A 20,928-nucleotide genomic window follows, 5' to 3' on the forward strand; every position below is an offset into this window, starting at 1 on the left:
AGGAATTCAAAGGGCAAAGAAGGGCATATAAGTCATAGAAGTCATTCCCTTTATAAAAAAAAAAATATGAGTAAAGGTAGTTGTTGCAGTGTAGAGTACTCAAAGAGACACAGTAAAGGTCAGCTAGGCTACAAAAGCAAGGAAACACCAGACTACGGAAAATATTGATTGCTAGGCAAAGGAGTTTAAATTTAATTTGGTATGAACAAATGAAAGAATGAATGAATGAAAAATCATTTCTTCAGTACTTACTATGTGAAAAGCACTATGCTAAGCACTGTGGACACAAATAGAAAAGCAAGATACAGACCCTGCTTTCAGGGAGCTCATGTTGGAGTAGGGGGAGACAACACGTATCAGATTTTTTTAACAGCAAGTCAGATGGAAGAGCCCTATAGTTATCCTTAGAGTGCAGTAGCAAAGCACATGGTAATGAATATTCCTTAATTCATTTCCATTGATCAAACTATTTGTATTTCTGCTGTTGTGCCATGTGTTGTGAAGGGTTTTAGTAGTAAAGACTTTCTTTTCTGAATCTTCAGGGGTTGTGGCTGCTGAGGAGGAGGCACCATAGTACCTGCAGAAAACAATCAATAGATCTCATCTTTACAAGATTTGCTCCCCAAGATGATGGCTGTGGGGCCAAGATGACTGTAGGATTGGTGCTCTGGGTGGGGGGATACTTCTATTTGTAAGATTCTTGGGCTAACTTGACTATTGCTAGCATTTGTGTGGTGGCTGGTGTTGGTGGTGTTGAGGATGCCTTAGTATTGTACAGGACCACTAAAGATTTTTGAGCAGCAGAATGATGTGACCAAATCAATGCATAAGAAAATTAGCTTGCAATGAGGTGGGAAGTGGAAGACAGGAAATTGGAAGCACTATTTAGGAGGATGTTTTGATAGTAGAGGCAGTTAGTAACGCGATTAAGAGTAGTAAAAACACATAAAGGGGACTGATATGAAAAATATTGGCAGAATTCATTAACTTATTAGAGGTGATGAGAAGTCAAAGATAGCACCAAGATTGCGGACATGTGGAACTTTGGTGAATGGTAGTACTATTGCTGTATATAGTGAAATCAAAAGAAGTTTTTTTTTTGTGTGTGTGTGTGTGTGTGTATGTATGTGTGTGAGAGAGAGAGACACACACACACACACACACAGAAGAGAGAGAGAGAGAGAGAGAGAGAGAGAGAGAGAGAGAGAGAAATTGAGAACTAAAAAATACAGAGAAATAAGGACAAAGGCAAAAGACAACAGGTTTGGAGGAATGCATAAGAGCTTTAAAAATATGAATAGTTGAAGATAGAATATGAAGAGACTCTAAAAAGTATAGTTTTTCCATTAAACACATTGGAAAAAAATTTGAGTACTAAAATTCTGGAAATAAAAGAGGAAAATTGTGTAGTGATATTGGAAGCAGACAGCAAAATGTAGATTGAGAAGGATCCATAGACTACCAACAAAAAAGTAATTCAAAATTTAACTTTCCTAGAAAGTCATAAAATTTCAGAATTGCAACATCAAAGAACAAATATTGCAGGCAGTCAAGGACAAAAATATTTCCTTCTTTCCAAGGAAAAATATTTTTAAAAATGGAATATATTATTCTGAAAAACAAATATTGGTTTGAATAGCATATGTTGCAAAACTGAGCCTGATAATTAATTTAAAAAATTGGACTTTGAAGGTGAAGTAGTTGAGTCATTCCTTCAAAAGGAAACAGAAGTGAGTAGTATATACAAGGGGCAAATATCAAACTGAAGAAAAACAGAAAGATTTAGCTAATAATGAAAGACTAAGAAATGAAATGAATATCTTCGTGCATCAAAGGTTTTTTTGAAAGCAAATTTATTACAGTTTAAAATTACCACATTTATTCCAGAGTTGTACACAACGTAATATTATTTCAGATCCCATGACAAATAAAAATTGCCACTGTTTGATGACAATATAGACTAGGTCCTTTGTTAAACAAAAATTAGGTCTATTGTTGGTTATTAAAAGAGATTCACCATTTTTACTAGACAGATTACAGATTGTTTCTATCATCTCTACAACACAAGTTAATAGAAAATTTGAAGATTCTACAAGGACTTTCTGTAGATCCTATAGTGTAGAAACATGTCTTCATGATAACAGTGATAGAATGCTAACCTACTCCCTACCACTTCTGGGAGAACATAAGTTTGTGGAGAATGTTTTAAATCAGAAATGTTAGAACCTTTGCTGGGCTGCCCATTTGGGGAAATTAGAAGGTCTTTTTTGTTTTTGTTTTGTGTGTGTGTGTGTGTGTGTGTGTGTGTGTGTGTGAGAGAGAGAGAGAGAGAGAGAGAGAGAGAGAGAGAGAGAGAGATCAGGGATACAGATATACACCTATACCTGTTCCTATATACGCGTGTGTGTGTGTATTACATATATAATATATATACATGTGTGTATGGATATACACATATACACACAAATGTGTAATTCATCTGTATACAAGTGACAGATGAAGCTATGGTAATGAATGAGATTATAGAGAGAACTGTTAGAAAGAGAAGAGAACAGAAGAGGTATTAGGATAGAATTTTGTAGAACAATTGCCCTTAAGGCACCTTAAGAGGCCAGAAAAAGGAAAAAAAGATAATGAAAGAAATGGAGATGGAGTGGTTATGTCATGAGGACTTGGGTTTGAATCTTAGTTTTGCCACTAACTCCCTGTGTGATCCTGGATAAATCATTTATTCCCTCTGGATCTCAGTGTCTTCATCAATAAAATGATATTGGTTTAGGAGTGTTATAAGATCTATGATCTTAGGACTTTGGGGAAATCAATTTAACATCAACTCTACAAACAAAATTTTATATATATATATATATATATATAAACACACATACACACACACACACACATATATATATATATATATATATGTTACTATTACATAGTGTGTGAATAATATGAATCCTGTGAAGTGGTAGCACATACTTGAATTTGCACTCTTTATGGTATAATTTTGTAAAATATGATAATTGGTTCCAGACCAATGGAAATCGGCAGTGAGAATTTCAATAATGCAACCACGTAATGGGCTTCACCACTTGCATTAATTGGGACCTAGATGTATTTCTGTATCTTGTGCAATGGTAAAAGAAATAGCAAGCTAGATACTTAGGAAATTCTCAGGGTGACTGATTGGTTTGATTTTATTTTCGTTCTCAAGGGGTGACACCTCTAGATTGTGGCTGCTTGATTTTAGGGTCTCAGTGGAAAGAAAAGATCACTATAGGTTTATGTTTTGGACCATGGTACTGACCTAGTGAAAATAATTCTGATACAGAGATTTGACACATGTGTACTGTTCAAGCGATGACATTTAAAAGATGTATACTCCATTGGAGAGAAGAGCTAACACTACTCCTTTTTTGAGTTCATTTAATATCACTAGCTAGTTTAAAAATGATTTGTGTTTGATAAATTTTTTGTTAAACACTTTCCCTCTTCATTTAAAAAAAGTAGCATAAGGGAAATTTCATTCATAGATACTTGTTTCTAGTATGCTTCCTGCATCACAATATTACTTATGAAGATTCATGTAATATTCAGAAACTTCTGAGCTCATATAATAAAGTTTTGAAGGTTCTTTCTCCAGGAAATCATGTTTTCATTCAGGATAGTCTCCCTTGTGAACCAAAAGTTTGGGTTCCATTCAAGACAGCTACTTTTAAGAGAGGGGAGTCTAAATTAGTTCATTCATTTCTTGCATTATTTCTGTCTGTAGGTGCACAAAGGGTACAACCAGAAACATTTTGAGATTGGGAATGGCTTTAAGTAACCTATTTCTCTTTCACTCATCAGTTACAAGGTCCTTTGTAACTAGTGTAAATATTTCACATCGCATACTACGTACTGTAATATGTTTTATTCTGCTTATATGTCTATGCTGTCTCTATGCATGCAGGGATCCATAGTATACAGAAAACGATGTGAAATACCTACAGGAAGAATACATAGAATGTACACAAAATGATATTTTGTTTGGGGTTTCTTTTGTATATGAATATTTGAATATGAATATGATACATAGTGAAGTGTAAAATTTATTTTAAAATTAAAATGCTTCCAAATGATAATAAAACATGTGTTAAATGAAAGAGTTTGGGGAACTAAGGAATGTACTGATTGCCTAAGAAGAAAGTAAACTAGAAAGAATGCATTAAAACTCACATCCTTAATTAAATTGTTGCAGTGAAAGGTGACACACATTATTTAGAATTGCAAAATATCTTCATTTTAAAACATTCATATAATATCTCATATGCTATTACTGTATGAGATGTAAAATAGAGATTTTTAGGATGAAATGTCTTTATTTTAAAATTTAATTTAATGTATTCTAATGCGTTAAAGGGAACAAGCCAAGTTTCACATATCTGCACGATAAGTCCTCATTGTTCATCCAAGTTGTTCTAAGGCAATGAAATCATATTATCTCTCTCACCTCCTCAATGAATTATATAAAATGCATTATTCTTTTGACAGCCATCGAATTGTTCTATAAGGGTATTAGTTTTCAGGGTTTGTACTAATACATAGCTATGTCTGTATTTCAGAATTACATGACCTGAGTAAAGGATTGTGACCTAAAACTTATAGGGTAAGTATAAGAGGGTCAAACTCCCTCGGAGAGACTCTGGCTGCTTTTTGCCAGTGACTTGTGGGATCACCTGCACTTTTTACATGTTTTTTTTTAGAAGGGGGGGTAATAACAGTGGCCAGTCACTGCCAAAAAAGATGTCTCCTGTGGTCTGCTATCATAGGAATTTTCCAGCCTAGCTTTTTGGAGGTCTGTTAACCCTGAATAAGGCAGTAGAATGCTGAAGTTGCCTCTGATTTTTAAATCCTAGTTTTACTTCTGCTGCTATAGAGGAATAACTTAGCAAGAGGATTTTTCCATGCATGCCTTTAAAAAATGCAGTTTTTTAAAAAGAAAATGATCTAATGTCTATTTATACAACTGAGCATAATTGTTCCTGTGGACATGTTACAACCTGCCAGGTAAATAGCAGTACTTAAAAAGTCCCGTCTGTGCACTAACAAGAAAAATCCCAAATCTACAATTATTGTAGTTGGATCAACGATATATGTTTTAGAGTCCTTGATGAGCATTTGCATAATCTGAATTTCAAAAAGTCCATAAATGTGTAGTTGCACATCTTTAGAAGCCTTCCAATTTATCTGGCCATCTCCTTTACACTTCTATGAGGAACTTCTTCCTTCTTCTTCTTCTTCTTTTTTTTTTTCCTTAAGGGAAGGGGGAACTGTTATAAAAGGAAATTAACAACTTTTAAATAATACTCTTGCATGAATCCACGAAAACATGGAAACTCAAAGTGAAGGCTAACACTTAATTCCTCACTTTTTTTCTGCTGTTCTTATGTGTTGCAGTGATCTCAGATCAGTATGGTATATACCATATGGGCTGCAATCACTAGGTATGTTGGAACAAGTTAAGGATGGAGTGTCAGTTTAGCATTTATGTTGTCCCTCCTCTCCCTTCCCTTCTCAACTCAGCATTAAATCAGGTACCCAGCCTGCACTTTCCTATTGTACCTTTTTGTGGTCTTGTTATTATATTACATTGGCTTGGTCGCAGAAACCGATAGCTTGAAAGTCCTATCTAGAAAGCAAAATAAAACTCATTCAGCCAGTGAGTTAGCATGTTATTACATTACCTGGTTAAACATGTTCAGCTGAATTATTAATTTTCTGTCTTGTTAAGTACTAGATTCATGGGTTTTGCTGTAAGTGAAAATGCATGCAATGTAAAAATATGCTGGAAAACAGTTGTAAAAACCATCATTAGGTTTCAGTATTGCATGACTTCTGTTGAAACAGTGACAAGTTTCTTAAAACAGGATCAGCTGTCATCTTCATAGGACTTATCAAAATAGAATATACAATAAATTGTATGTTTTCAAAATTTAGTTGACAGATAAGGAATTTATGTTGAATAATTAATATCTCACAAATGCAGAGGTCAGAAAAAATTACACACAAACATTGGAGAAATTACTATTCACTTGTCTTATTGAGCCGGGTTAGGATTCCTTTGCTTGCCCCTGCATGACTTAGTGATTGGTATAGTCCACTTTATATTAAGAAGTCATGGTTTCAGTTTGTTAGCATTTACACAGCTTCACCTTATGGTAGCTATGCTGGAAAATGTGTACTGAATGATGGGTGTGGGCATGTGAAGTTTGCGGCATAGGAAGTAATCCTTGATTCTTGTTTCTTTGTTTTGTTCAGTGTTACTATATTCTGTTGTGTAGTTACACTTTTACAACTTGCTACTTGGAAATAACAATAAGAAGAAAATCTGTGTGTTGGAGACATTTTAAATTGGCTGCTTTTGTGCCGACTAGCCTTGGTTCACGTATGAGTCACCAAAATTGAATAGCTGGGGAGAATGACAGAGTAGTACAATCTGACTCTCTGTACTAAGCAGGCTGGTTTCTGGCTTTACTGTTGTTTTCATGTGTTTGAAAAGTTGAACTCTTTGCTTTAAAGCACAAGAAAGCAGAAGGCCAAATTTTTAGTGCCCAGACACTCCAGGAAGACACTAACACGTCCAGTCGGCTGGATGTTTTAGTTTGTAAGAAACCAACTTTCTGAGAGTTTAAATAAACCAATGACAGCTTTCTGGACATCATTTGCATTTTGAAGGCCAGTAAGAGATAGAAAAGAAAGAAAGGGCAGAATTTTTTTTTAAATTCTACTCATTGCTGATTAACAATGTTGTCTTGAAACAACCTTGTATTATTACATAATAAACAACCTAGGATGATGATATAAAATTGCATTTTATGTAATTGGCTATAGGTCTAGTTGTAAGCACAGCAATCACCACTGTTAAGGTTTCTTAGAGGCTTTCCAAATATTTTGCACATAAAACAGTTACAATCTGGTATAATTGGATTGACAAGCAAATCAGAAATACACCCTCACTTGCTCTGACAAATAGCAATGGAGGAATATTAGAAGGTTATATGGTTTCAGTCATAGTAATTGTTTGCCTTTGAGAGCTGCATACAGCATAAGTTGTTAATATTGACCATGGTGGGCTCTGAATAGGAGATGTCTGTTTATGAATGACACATTCTATGATCTCAGTCAACTAGTGTCTTCTGGGTAGTAAATATGTTAAGCACATTGCATACCCGGGATCATTAAAATTTCAGAGTGTTTGATGGCTATTTTCTGATGAAGACCTCTCAGAAGGAACAAAGGCATCCAAATGAGAGAATAAAGAAAAAAGTGTAAATGTTATACGCTGAAGTAATATTGAGAGGGTGGGCAAGTCTCAGAAATGCTCTCTTTATTCAGTCTTTTTTTCTTTACCTAGAACACACATCCCTTAGGAGTTGTCTGGTTAGTACTTATGCTCTTGAAGGGAAATATTTTTGCCTGACATCATTCTGAAGATATAAAAGCATAAACAGCTTGGAATGGAGAGTATAGGAAGTTTTCCAGATGATTAAGACAAAAACATTTCTATTGAAGGGGGAAAAATGCAACTCTGTGCATGGTCTAGACTTCTCTATGACAATCAGCCTTTTTAGATAACTACTTAGTTTTTCAAGTCTCATTTCTTGGAAAGATAGAATACAAATACCTGCCTAAGAGACAATCAATAAATCTATGAGCATTTATTAAGTTTTTACTGTATTTCAGGTATTATGCTAAGTGCTGGGGATACAAAGAAAATGCAGAAATAGTCACTTCCCTTGAGGGATTTGTATTCTAATGGGAAAGACACTATATATATGTATATGTGTGTGTGTGTGTGTGTGTATGTATGTATATATATATGTGTATGTGTATATATATATATATACACATACACATATATATATACACACATATATATGTATATATATACACATATATAATATGTATATATGTATACACACATGTATAAATAAACTGGTACATACAAGATAAATATAGAGTAGAGAGGACGTCATCTGTGAGAAGGCAATAGCAACTGGGAGAGAGAGAAGATTGAAAAAGGATTCCTGTAGGAGGTAGCACTTGGGTTACATCTTAAAGGAAGCAGGGTATTCTAAGAGTAGAGGTTAAGAGGGAGAGCCTAGAGTCCTGAAATCTTTTTCCACCACTAGAACTATTAAGGGGATATTGCCTTTTAATGGTTTAGTAGTAATTGTTATGTAAGCAAATTTGCTTGGTAGTTGATGTAACCGTAATTGTATAGCAATTTGCAACTTAAATGGCTAATAGTCTTATGATGAAACACCCAGTTGCATAGGGTTTTGACCTCTTTGGAGGAAATCCAAGCACAGTTTCATTTATTAATAGTCCCTAATGACCTCTCATCAAGGTATAACCTTTTAGTTAAATAAAACAACTAGATTCTGGCATTGGAGCCTAAATCATGTTTGTTTGTTTTTTCCTAATTGTTCTTCCGTACTGCAAATATTACCCAGTGTTTGATCTGTAGCCACAAAATATCAGAATTAAAAAAATTCAAAGTTAGTATTTGATTAGCTCTTTTACATCTAGAGGAGATAATCAGGAAGTAAAGACTGTGGAAAAAGTAGATGGACGTTCAAAAAAATGTTCTTTTACTACTAGTTCCTCTGGAACCACTGCCATGTCTGTATATTATGGCAGGATTGACTGACCATTTGGTGATTAATAAATTGGCCTGATCTACTCTAATGACAAAGTTATATAGGGATAATTAGATTGAGTGAGTAGCACTGTTAATCAACTGTTATACCTGTAGGAGACTGGCCATTTCTGTCTTTTAGTCACAATCTCTCAGTCTTTGGGAGCTCCAGTACCAGCACAGAGCATTTACTGAGCACCCCCTGTGTGCTTGCTTTGAGGCATGTAAGTTGGAACATTACTATGTTTTCATAAATTCTTTAGTATATGTTTTACAAGAAAAATATGTTTGTCGAGATTTGAAGGGAAAACTCAGAAGTAAAGGTTTTGCAAAACTCCTGAAGACTTTTCCTTCTTTAGTTTGGGTTTTCCAAAAATTAGGTTTCTGCATTTTTCTGCTTAACAGAACAACTCCCCCCATTATACCATTGTTTTTAAGGGAAATTTAATTTTTAAAATATGTTTTATTTCTTCTAACTAAATGGAAGCCTCAGCTATGTAAACAATAATGATTTTTGTTTGAAAGTAATTCTTTCCCTACTTCTAGATCTAGCAGGGGAATAAAATAAAAAAAAACACGTTGAAGCTCAGAACTTCTGTTGTGGCCAGGCCAAATAGAACTTAACAGAGTTTCTGCTCGGTTCTATGGGGAGAACCCATTTTTGGCTGGGTTCTACAGCTGGTTCCCCTCCCCCGTAGTGCAGATATATGATGTTGCAATAATCCAGCACTGTTAAATCAGCAGGGATATCTGTAGCTAATGGTTATGCCTCTCTAGTCCACAGGCTGACTATGTGAATGTGCTATACTGTCATTTCTAATGAGTTTGGATGAGAGAAGCAAGCTCCTGGTCCCCACATGAAGCATCCTGCTTAGATTTCACCATATGAAATGAATATCTTGATTCGTGCTTCAAACTATTGTAGTGCATGACTGCGAAATCCCAGTGAGGGACCAAAGTGTCCCACATATTGTGGCAAATTTCCCATAATGTCCTGCAAATTGCAACAGAATTCGTGGGAAAAGTAGGAGGAAATGATTTTTCCTGCCTTGGGATAGCTCTTGTGGGAAGGCTAATCCACAGGTTCCCGCAAATGTGGAGAAATACATTTGGTACATTTTTATATCACATCATGGAATGGTTATTTTTTTTTTCATTTTCACACATTAAGGGAGTATTTGGAATGAGTGGTGTTTTCTAAATATATGGCACTAGACTTCATATGTTTGTATATTACCCCACATTGCTTGTAAGGAAGTTACTGTCCTTATGATCAATGGGCATTTATGCAGCAGCATTGACATATGATCAGTTCCCTCAAATGCCAGTCTTTAAAGCAATTAGCATTTAAATCCCAAGTGGAGGCTGAAATGCAGCAACTTTTAAAAAGGGAGTTCCCCAAACTATTTAATTAGTGAAAGTATTAGAATAAATTAAAACGTGTGTGGCCTCAATATGTTTATACTTTCTCCTGAAAAAGAAGAGAAAATATTTGTTAGTAGCTTGGATGTTTCTCTCACTCTTTACCCCCCATAGCCTGCTGCACCAGGGTAGACCCTAGGTTTTTCACTACGTGGTTCTTTTGCCACTTTTTGTCTGTCAGAAGCTTGTGTGCTCCCCAGAGTTGCACAGATCTAATATGCAACCAATTCTCCTTTCTTTACTTCTTCCATCCTCACAAGGGCAACTGCTCTCTACTGAGCACTTTTACCCTCCCAGACTGAATTTGGGATAATTGCTGCCCTGGTGCTACAGTTCCTAATATGACTTCCAATGTCAACTGAAAGGAAGGCTTTCTTGAAAAACAAAACCTGCTAAGTACACTCAGGGCTCTGTATCAATCCCACTCATGAGTAATTAAAATATCAACTTATGATGCATTTGTCTTTTACTGGGAAATTTGGAAATCCTATGGAATTTAAATGAATTTCGGCCTACATAAATGCTTGAAGGAGAATAAAATCTAAAGACTCTAGATTGAGCAGCTATAGAGACTCAAACTTGGAGCTAAAACTTTCTATTTTTAGGCTGAATTGGATAGAAATTTTTGTCTGCTTTGTTGCACCAAGATTTTCTTAGCTTCCTCTAATCAGTGGATAATGAAGAATTGAGAAAATATTGGAATGAATGTCAGATTTGGAGTCTGAAGACCTGGGTTAAAATCCTAGCTCTGTCATTTAGCATTTGTAAGACCTTGAGAAAAGCACTCCAATACTCTGAGCCTCCTCAATACAAGACAGTTGAACTAAATAAAAATCTCTAAGGTTGCTTCTCCCTCTGAACTCTGTGATCCTGTGATTTTTCACAGTGGTGTGATTCACTTGTGTTTATGCAGACTTTGCCCAAGGCTTATTCCAAAGGAGAAATCATCATAGGCCCTCCATGTAAACAAAATAGGTAGCCAATGTGCTATTTGAGATGAGGGACCCCGGCCTGTCCCAAAATAATAGACGTTTTCCTCATTAGATACTTTTACAGGTTAGATAACACAGATTGGAATAGTTTTTATTTTTCTCTACAAGATCACTGTTAAAATGCATAATTGCCACGTAGGCACAGTATTCCAGCCTATAGCCATTGGCCTAGAGACTAGATTAGTTGATTATATTAGCTTTTTATAATGGAAGATGTCATAACCTGAAGAAGAAATACCAAATGGACAAAATTAGCAATAAGTCAAGCAAATAAGAGGGGTGAGTGGCCTCTGAGGTTTTATGGTGGTAGCAGAGGATAGCACAAGCCTCTCCTGGGCCCCCCCAGTGAATGGACTACTATTTGCTGTATTTGGAAGGGACATGGGCAGAAAGAGAACATTGAGGTACAAATGCTGGTGTGGGACTAGGGTGTCCTTATCTGAAAAAGTCAGTGGGAATAAACAGGAAAGGACTTCCAAAACATACAGAAGAGTCATAAAACCATGGCAAGGAGGCAGACAGGATCTGGGATGAATGAATCCGGAGCAATGAGAAGTATAGGGTTTTGTAGTCACAAGACAGGTACCGAATCAAAGCAGGAAGATATATGGCAGTCAGCAAGATAGATAGGTTTGATACCTTTGCTCTCTTGGGCCTTTGAAGGAGGTATTTCGCTGCCAGCCCCTGACAGTTGATCAAGATCTTACAGGAAACACATAGGAGCTTCTCTAAATGAATGAGATACAAGACAAATAAATTTTATTCGTCACAGGCAAAGTGTTGATTTTCACGGGAGGGATATAGCATGAAGGTACCAAGCAAAGAAAAGAAGTCTTAGTTTGGGGGAACATTCTGGAAGTAGGGGAGGAGACATCCAAAAAGGAGCTGCTGATAGGGGGGAGCTTTGAATAGGGCAGACAGGGAGAGAAATGCTGATGAAAGACAATCTGTTTCACAATTTTGCCTAGCATTGACCCCAGGTAAAATTGTTTAAATTATCAAATCAGCCAATTATTACTATTTTTTAAAAAAAAACCTGTTGTTGGAAACCGGGTAAAGTGATATCTCTTTTTAGGGTTAGAGTTAGGGTTAGGGTTAGGCCAGATGCTTCTACCAATTAAATAAAACTTACCTGCCCATTAGATCAGCTTAAAGCAGGTTTAAAAGAGCCAACAGTTGAAATGAATAAATGCTTATTCCTAATTTTGTACAGTTTACATTTGCTAATATCTTTCTAATATCTTTCTAATAATCTACATCCACGCATGCCAAATCTATATAATCCATTTTCCCCAACTGTAGGGAAATGGCCTTATGTTAGGTAACTACCATTTGTTGCAACTTTTTAGAACCAGAACATCAAAGATTTTCATAGAATGCACAGAAGAGATTGAAAGAAATATGTCCCCCTAACTAAAGATATAATCTCTTGGCTTCCTCCCATTTTTGATGATGAACCTAGAACCATGTAGAACCAGAGGAACACAGAGGCTGATGTGGGATAGTCTCTTCCCACTTAGTGACCATACCTTTATTCATTTATGCTCTTTCCCCAAATGCAAGGAAAAGAGGTGAGATGAAAGCTATGGGGAAAGACACAAATGCTAAAACATGGCTTTTATCAATATAGGTAATCCATGACAAATATAATATTTATTAAGAAGGAGGGAAAGGGCCTTTATTAAGTGTCTTCTACCTGCCAGGTGCTGTGCTAAGCACTTTACAAATATTACTCTATTTGATACTCACAAGGACCCGGTGAGGTAGTTGCTATTATTATGCTAATTTTACAGTTTCAGAAACTGGGACAGATATTGGTTAAGTGATTTGCTGAGGGTCACATAGTTAATTAGTATCTGAGGCCAGAGCTGAACTCAGGGCTGCCTGACCTAGTGCTCAGTGTGTGATACCCTGATGGACATTTTTAGATCAATGGTGTTCCATGCCCACATGAAGTTTCCATTCTAACAAGGATAAATTAATGCAGACAGGCATGCAGAAGAGGAAAAAGGATGGAGAAACAGAATAGATTCATATGCAGTATGGCATTTTTTGGCAAATACAAAAGACAGATGGTCGTTTTAAACAAGAAATATATGCTTAGCTACTTTAAAAAATTTCCCCCCACTTCTTTCCATGGAATTTGTAAGATGGCAAGGTGAGTAGAAATAAATTTTTGAAAATTAATCTATTTAGATTGTCCAACAATCCTTGACAAGATTCCACATTGAAGTGTTATTGTTTTCTCAGTTGAGTCACCACTGAGTCATCATGGGATTTGGAGAAGAGTTTTATTTTGGATCGAGAAATATCTTAAAGTTAGGGACCAAAGGGCAGGGATAAAGAGGAATGCCTCTGGATAGAGAAGCACAGTAAGGTTCTCTAAGGGTCAATCTTAGGATTTATATCATTTGAGGACTTTGACAAATTTGACAATTTTTGATAAATGATATTTTTGGCACATAAGCTGGCAAATGCCCAAGTTTGTAGAAGATAGTGAGGGTCTTCTAGTTAGTGGAATCCACAAATGATTGGGTTAAAGTTGCTAGAATATTTCACGTGACTATGTGAGAACATATATAACTTGTAAAGGAGTTTCATTGTGGGCAAATGTCAGGTTAGTGCATCTGTGGGGAAAAAATCCTAACTGCACTTATGGTAATGGTGAGCTGTCATTTCTGATTCAGGAAAAGGACTTTGGAGTTAATTTAGAATGCTCCTTGAAAACAATAGTGTAATGGGCTACTGTGGCCAAAAACACCAACAAGAAGGAACAAAGTCACCTTTAAGTAAAACCGCCATCCATTTCCAACGATGTGTGTGAGTGTAACCTCTGTGATTTCCTTATCAAGGGCACTCCACTCTGTGGATACATACCCAACTCCTTCTATATTTTCTCCCCTTTTCAGCTTCACTTTATGTGTCATTTTTCCATACTAGATTGTGAGCTCCTTGAGGCCAGGGGCTGTCTTCTGCCTTTCTTTGTATCTTGAGTACTTAGCACAGTGTCTTGCACATAGTAGGGGATTAACAAATGTTTATTGACTGACTATCTTTATGAACTAATATGACTGAAAATGTTCATTGCCTCAGTGGCCAATCTTTTGGAGATGAGCCCTTCCACTTTAGCTAGGTTGTTCCTTGGAAAGCAAATATGTCATCTCCCATCTGTAACTCAAACCTTGCCTGTTTGGCATAGTTCCTGACAGAACTTTTACTTCACTAGCATAACATCAGGATAACATATATCCATGAGGAGGTCTCCAAATAGAATTTCTGTAGTGGAAATTCTAGTTCATATGTGTTAGTTGAGGGAGTATCATTAATAGAGTTTCCTCTGGTCCAATGATGAAGTCACATGTCAGGAAAAATCAAAAACCCATCTAAGATCAAAGGTGGTATAAGAACTCAGAGGTCATCTAGTTCAGCCCTTTCATCTTAAAGATGAAGGGCCTGAAGACCAAGGAAACTGATTGACTTGGCTAAGTCATACCCTTAATAAACAACTGGGGTGAGATTTGAACCCTGGTCCTTTAACTATAGAACCACTCCTCTTTCCAGTGAACCTACCACTTAAGTACAACAAAATTTTTTTTCCCCAATAGTTAACATTTCTATTTAAACTTATCATGGTTTCTTATTCCAGTAGAACTGAGGATTTAGAGCTCACACCAAGGGATCCATACTCCCATCTGCTAAGCCAGTGCTAACCACTGTCTTGAGTCACCTCCCCCTTCTTACCCCCATCCACAGCAATTGCCCCGACTCTCACACTGGTCAGCCACTGCTCTTAAATAACTTCTTTACAGAGGCAGTAACCTGCCCTATCTGCTGCACATTCCTGCTGCATTCCCAGATCCAAGAATGGTGTTTCCATGGCTTCCTCCCACCTCCTTTTCTTCTGTCTCTTTTAGTGGGGGTGTATCTAGGGTTGCTGGGACCCTGGGCAGCTAGAGGTGTAGTGATGGAGTACTGAACTTGGAATCAGAAAACCTATATTCAAATCTGTTCTCAACCACTCACTAGTTGGATGACCCTGGGCAAGTCCTCCATCTCTCTGTACCTCACTTTCCTTATCTGTAAAATAGGGATAATAGCATCTACCTCACAGGGTTACTGTGAACATCAAATGGGCTAACATATCTAAAGAACTTTGAAAATCTATATAAAAGATAGTTATTATTAGGGACAAAAGGAGGCTTTCTGTCTTCCAAAAGTGACTTCATCTAAATAAGCTTGCCTTACAGGGATGCCACCTGAAATGCAGTGAAAGTAAAATCTGCCCTAATCTGGCAGTGGGATTTCCAAGTGAGTGTCTCTTTAAAGTGGTGCCACCTTGTTCACTTTTCTGTGGCTGGCCTCTAACAGGTGACATCATTCTACACATATTGGCCTCTTTCAGGTTTCCCAACCCAACGTGCAACACTTCCAGAATTCCCAGAATTTACAACTTTGCATTTAGATCTAAGTAGTGCCTGACCTTCAAATTTACTCTCAATCTTAGTCAAAAGTTTATTAGGGTGTATTTCCAGTTCTTGGCTCAGAAGCATTGGGACTTCAGGGTCAAAAGCTCTTATAAGCAGTCCTTCGTATGTGCCCCACTCCTTCCCCAATAAAACCAATTTTTGAATACCTGTTTACAACTTAACAGAGAAGAAATGTTTAGTTCTCTTCGCACTCCCAGTCAGCTCTCCTAATGAGTACCTCTCTGACCTTTGCATGAAGGATAAATTGACTTTTTGCTCCACATGGTATGAACTCAATTGAATGGCTTTATAAAAGACAGAAGACAGAAATTACAACTACTCCCATGCATGCACCTAGGCAGCCAAAACCATCCATAATAGTTCTTTTGCAATCAGAAGGGAGTAATTCCCTCCCCATAACAAATGCCAGAGCTTTCCCCTTCCCTTCAGGTATTTGAAATTCACATACAATTAAATGGTTTATTTACTTATCTTTCTAGAGACTCCTAACCATTTTTCAGCTTGGCCTCCACCAAAGACCTTTAGCAAAAACTACTTTGAAAAGGATTCCCCCTTTTTGTTAATTAACAAAACAAAGCTTAACTTTGAATGAGATACAGCAAACCAGTGGATGAAGTCAGGGACACATACATTAAAATCTTTCTTCTGCCACAGATTAGCCTTAGCCAAGTCACTTAAACCTTTCAGGAACAAATTTTTTCACGTGTAAAATGCGTAGGTTAGACCAGGTGATCTCTTATGGTCCCTTCTGGCTCTAAATCCTATGCTGTGAGCATGTATGGTGTAATTCATTGGTTCTAGAAATGTTGTTTGGGTACCCCCTTTCAGAAGTTATAGAAGGTCTGGGGCAGCTAGATGGCACAGTGGATAGAGCGCTGGCCCTGGATTCAGGAAGACCTGAGTTCAAATCTGGCTTCAGACACTTGACACTTACTAGCTGTGTGACCCTGGGCAAGTCACTTCATCCCATTGCCTCACCAAGGAAAAAAAAAGAAGTTATGTAAGGTCAAAACTAATTTTCATAATAACACTAAGATGTTTTAATTCTTAATCTGGTAAATAATGATAGAGTGAACCCACATAAACAAAAGCTTATTGGGGGACCTCAGTAATTTTTAAGTATATGATGGGATCCTGAGGCTAAAAAGTTTGACAACCAGTGGTATAATGAAAAGTACTAGACCTTAGAATCAGGAGATATTTCTGTGTAAATCCTCCCTCTGGATCTTATAGCAGTGAGATCTTGGGCAAGGTATCATTGGGCAAGAGGTCATTCAGACTCATTAAGCCTCAGTTACTTTTTTAAAAATAATTTAGTTTTAGTTTTCAACAATCACTTCCATAAGCTTTTGAGTTTTAAATTTCTCCCCCCACCACTTCCCTCCACAAGACAGCATGCAATTTGATATAGTGAGCCTCAGTTTCTTTATTTGTATAATGGGACTATTAATGCTTATTTTGCCCACCTCAGAGAGTTGCCTTTAGGAAGGCACTTCATAAGGTCTTGAGTGCTCACCAGTCCTCTCTAAGGGACTTCCCCCTATGCTAGGCTAATCTTTGTTCTCCCAGGGCTTATGCTAATATTACAAATCTCCTGCCACTGTTGCATAAATATTACAGAGAAAAACGTGGAAACTTTCCAAGGTCACCATTTTCAAAGAACAGCATAAAAAAGTAATAGAAGTCACCTATATCTCCACTTTATTACAGTTCTCTCATAGAACCCCAATTTCTAAAGCAAAACAAGATGTTCAGTAAATTGATTTGGTGATCCCTTTTTCTATTTGTTGACTGCTGAATGCCTACTCTGACACTGTTTCCTTTCCGAGCAAGAATCCTCCACACCTGATTTTCTATTCAAACTTTGGATAAAAAGAAGTGAAGTAACTGATGTATTTTTGGATAGATAGTAAATCTTCTATGGAGAGTTACAGAATTAGAGAATCAGAGACTTTGAGAACTGCATTAGAACTTAGAGACCATGGGACCAGAGATTTAGGACTGGATGGGATCCCAGAGGTCATGTATACTAATCCTATCACTTGTCAGATCTGAAGACTGAAGTCATAGAAGGGTTATGTGATTTGCCCAAATTCACACAGATAAATGAAAAAAGCTGATTAATGGTGGTATTGTGTCTATGTCCTATTACATAAATACAGGACCCTTGCCACTGTGTCACCTGGCTCTCATGTTTTAGAGCTAGATTACTTAATCTAATCCCTTTATTTTACAGATGGGGAAACTGAGGCTCTGAGAAGTTATTAGACTTGCACAAAGATATAGACATAGCTGTTTGTATTAGAAATAGGACAAGAACCCAAGATTCCTGACTTCCAGTCATACATACAGCTGCATGTTTCATTACTAAATTTTCTGTATCCAGTTTTCCAAAAAAACCCTCTTGACCCTTCGGTGTTTGGCAACTTACTGTTTCTAGTCTTGGCCTTAAAGTAGGGGAAAGTAAACTGAACTAATGAAAGGCTGTGGATGATATGATTTCTCCTGTGGCACTTAACTCCACAATAGTTGGGAACTGAATGATTTTCTTCCTTATCTCTTGGATACTTCCTCAAGGTACCCACTCAGCCCAGCAAACATTTCAGTTTTTATCTTTTTTGAAGTATGTTTTAGTTTTTGGAAGCAGACAGATGACCTAGTAGTTAACAATTCTGGAAAAGGCGGTTCTGAGTATTTATGCAAGATGTTTGACATTATGAAAGAATAAAATGCACAGATACTATGTTTCAATCCATCAGCAAGCATTTATTCAGTGCCCACTTTGTGCCAGGTATTCTTCTAGGTGCTGGGGACACAAATGTTGTTTGTCCTTATTTCTCTAGGAGGACCATGACATCAGGGAGGTGACACCGTGACTTGCAAGTGAATTGGCTTGCAAAGTCACCAGTCTCATTTTCTCCTCCAGAACAATTTGGGTCCAATGGCAAGGTATAGATTAGGACAGATTGGAGATGGCCCTGGGGATAAAAATGCAATAACACTCAAGAAGTCCCTGACCTTAGGGAGCTTACATTCAGTAGTAGCAGACTATATGCACATATACAAGTATATAGAGAGTAAATAAAAAATAAAGTGAAAGTAATTTTCAGAGGGAGGTGGGAACCAGCAGCTGGGGGATTAATGCAATGACTACTATCTCCTACAGTAGACCAGGAAAATTTTCATTTTTATTGCCTTTCATTTTCCTGAAAAGTGTCAGGCCTTCTCCTCAAGGTATAACACCAGAATGACAACACCTAATGCTGACAAATCTGACCTCCTTTCACCTTCCCATTCCTCTTTTTTACTTAGAGTCAGCTAAACAAGGTGCCAGTTATTGTTTTCTTGCAGCAAGTTCTTCCTGGAATCCTCTGGTAAGCTGTGGATACTTGCAATGAGAAGATGTAAATCTGGTCAGATTTTGCTAAGTACTGCTAAATACAAGAAATATGCTAGCATCGCTTTAGCCTGTTTCTCAGAAACACTGCTCTAGGAAAATGACACAGGCTGTCTTCAATCTACAACGGTTCTCTAGGATTCCAGTTTCAGGTTGAAATTATTTTAGCTTTGCTCTCGAGAAGAGAAAAAGGGCAAAGCCCCCTGTTTCTAGAAATGACTCTTTCTCATCTCATTATACATATTTTCCCTCTCATAAATAGATTGCATACATGATGTGGAATATTAAGAAGCTATCATAACAAATCCAGAATCTGAAAGGATAACTGATGTGCTATAGAGTAACAGTCTTTTGGGGCTATGGACTGCATTGTCAAAGACGACTAAAATAAGCAAATATTCCTGGCAAGGTTTTAGCTAATGTCATTTTCCTTGGCTGGGAAAATCTGAAACATCTCTGAGAAGAAATGTTTTAAGAGCAATGCTTACCATACATCTTCGATAGCATTAGGACATGCATATTTTTAGGATGTTAATAGAGCCTTTCACCTCCTTTGGTTTTGGCTGCCAGAAGTTATGATTCATAGTTCTTGATAGCACAGAACAGAAAACATTACAAGGGAAAGAAAAATCCTAACAGATTGCTTAGGAATGATTTCTGAGTGTCAGTTAATCAAACATTTCCCTCTTTCATCCCTTCAGGAAAATGCGCACTCCTGTTTTGAAAAATGGATTTGGAAAAATCTTTACTTGCATGCTTTCTAATAGCCCATAATTATTGATGAACTCTTGGCAAGTATTAAAAAAGTGTATGGTGAAAGAACATATAGTATTATAATGATTTACTGTACAGAAAAATGACACAGCTGAAAAGTTGCCCAAAACAAATGTTTCAGAGAAACAAAGGATGTGATTTTTAAGCCTCTAGAGTGTAAAGTAATTCATCGCACCATATTCCTATAGCCACTTTTATTATGTAACCAGGGGAAATTTTAGCTGCTCTAAGAAATACCTTTATTAGGTATTTTAAAAGTGGAAAATGTCAAAACATGTTGAAAAGTGCCTTTTAAATAATTAAAGCATCCTAAGGGTCTACATCCTATTGAAAAGCTTTTTTGGGGGTTGAAAATAATCTAGACAAAAATGAATTACTTGCTATTAGCTCAACTCATATTATAAATATCCTGCAAATGAATAGAGTTTACAGAAACCATAAGTCACTTCTCAGGTTTTTTTTTTGGTTTAATTTCCTATTTCTGTTGATTCTTTAAAGAAGAAACACTTTTGAAAACGGTTTCCCCTTAAACCTTAAGTCAATAGGGGAGCCTCTTGTTATTCTGCTGTTAGAGCTTGGAGGGAAAAGTCTAACACCTTTCAGGAAAATAAGAGGTTACAAAATGAAAATTTCACTCTGCTCTAGACAAAGTCTATCTTATAATCTCCATGTACCTTAATATTTCTTTAAATCCTCTTTGTTTTGACACGTTGGGACCTATCCCCTGAATTAGAAAGGTCTGTGGTCATTATTGCAGACTTAGTGCAGGTACTATCAATTGAGCTTCTGAATGATTTTGTCACATGTAGGGAGCAAATCGCATAGAGTCCTGAGATGGGAGAAAGCATCTTACTGAATAGTCCTTCCCTTCCCCCTCTGTACATATGCAGGATATTACAGTTTGAAGTGTGCAAAGCAGTTGTGTTTTAATTAAAATTTTAGAGGAAAAACTCATTCACGTGAATTAGTAGCTTGACTTTTAGCAGGTTGCATAAATGGTGACAAAATTCAGATTTTTGTATTCAGGAAGAGTAGAGAGCTACTTGGTGAAGATCACTACATATGTTAAATCCTTTCAGCATGTGTTATAAATATTAAAGATATGTGGCTATTAAATTACATGAGTGCAAATGACTCATGAGCAATTACAAATACCTGCTCTGCTTCTACTTATCA

At 36.8% G+C, this 20,928-nt stretch overlaps 1 long non-coding RNA gene across 1 annotated transcript in view; it reads left to right on the forward strand.

Moving 5' to 3' along the window:
- Window positions 1-20,928, forward strand: part of LOC110207160 (uncharacterized) — a 131,217-nt gene that overhangs the window by 16,018 nt on the left and 94,271 nt on the right. The window contains exon 3 of the long non-coding RNA XR_002324072.2: window positions 4,602-4,645. This is a non-coding gene — a long non-coding RNA (uncharacterized LOC110207160). The remainder of the gene's footprint in view (window positions 1-4,601; window positions 4,646-20,928) is intronic.

The sequence above is a fragment of the Phascolarctos cinereus genome, unplaced genomic scaffold, assembly GCF_003287225.1.
Source record: "Phascolarctos cinereus isolate Bilbo 61053 unplaced genomic scaffold, phaCin_HiC Scaffold_726;HRSCAF=1367, whole genome shotgun sequence".
Lineage (NCBI taxonomy): Eukaryota > Metazoa > Chordata > Mammalia > Diprotodontia > Phascolarctidae > Phascolarctos > Phascolarctos cinereus.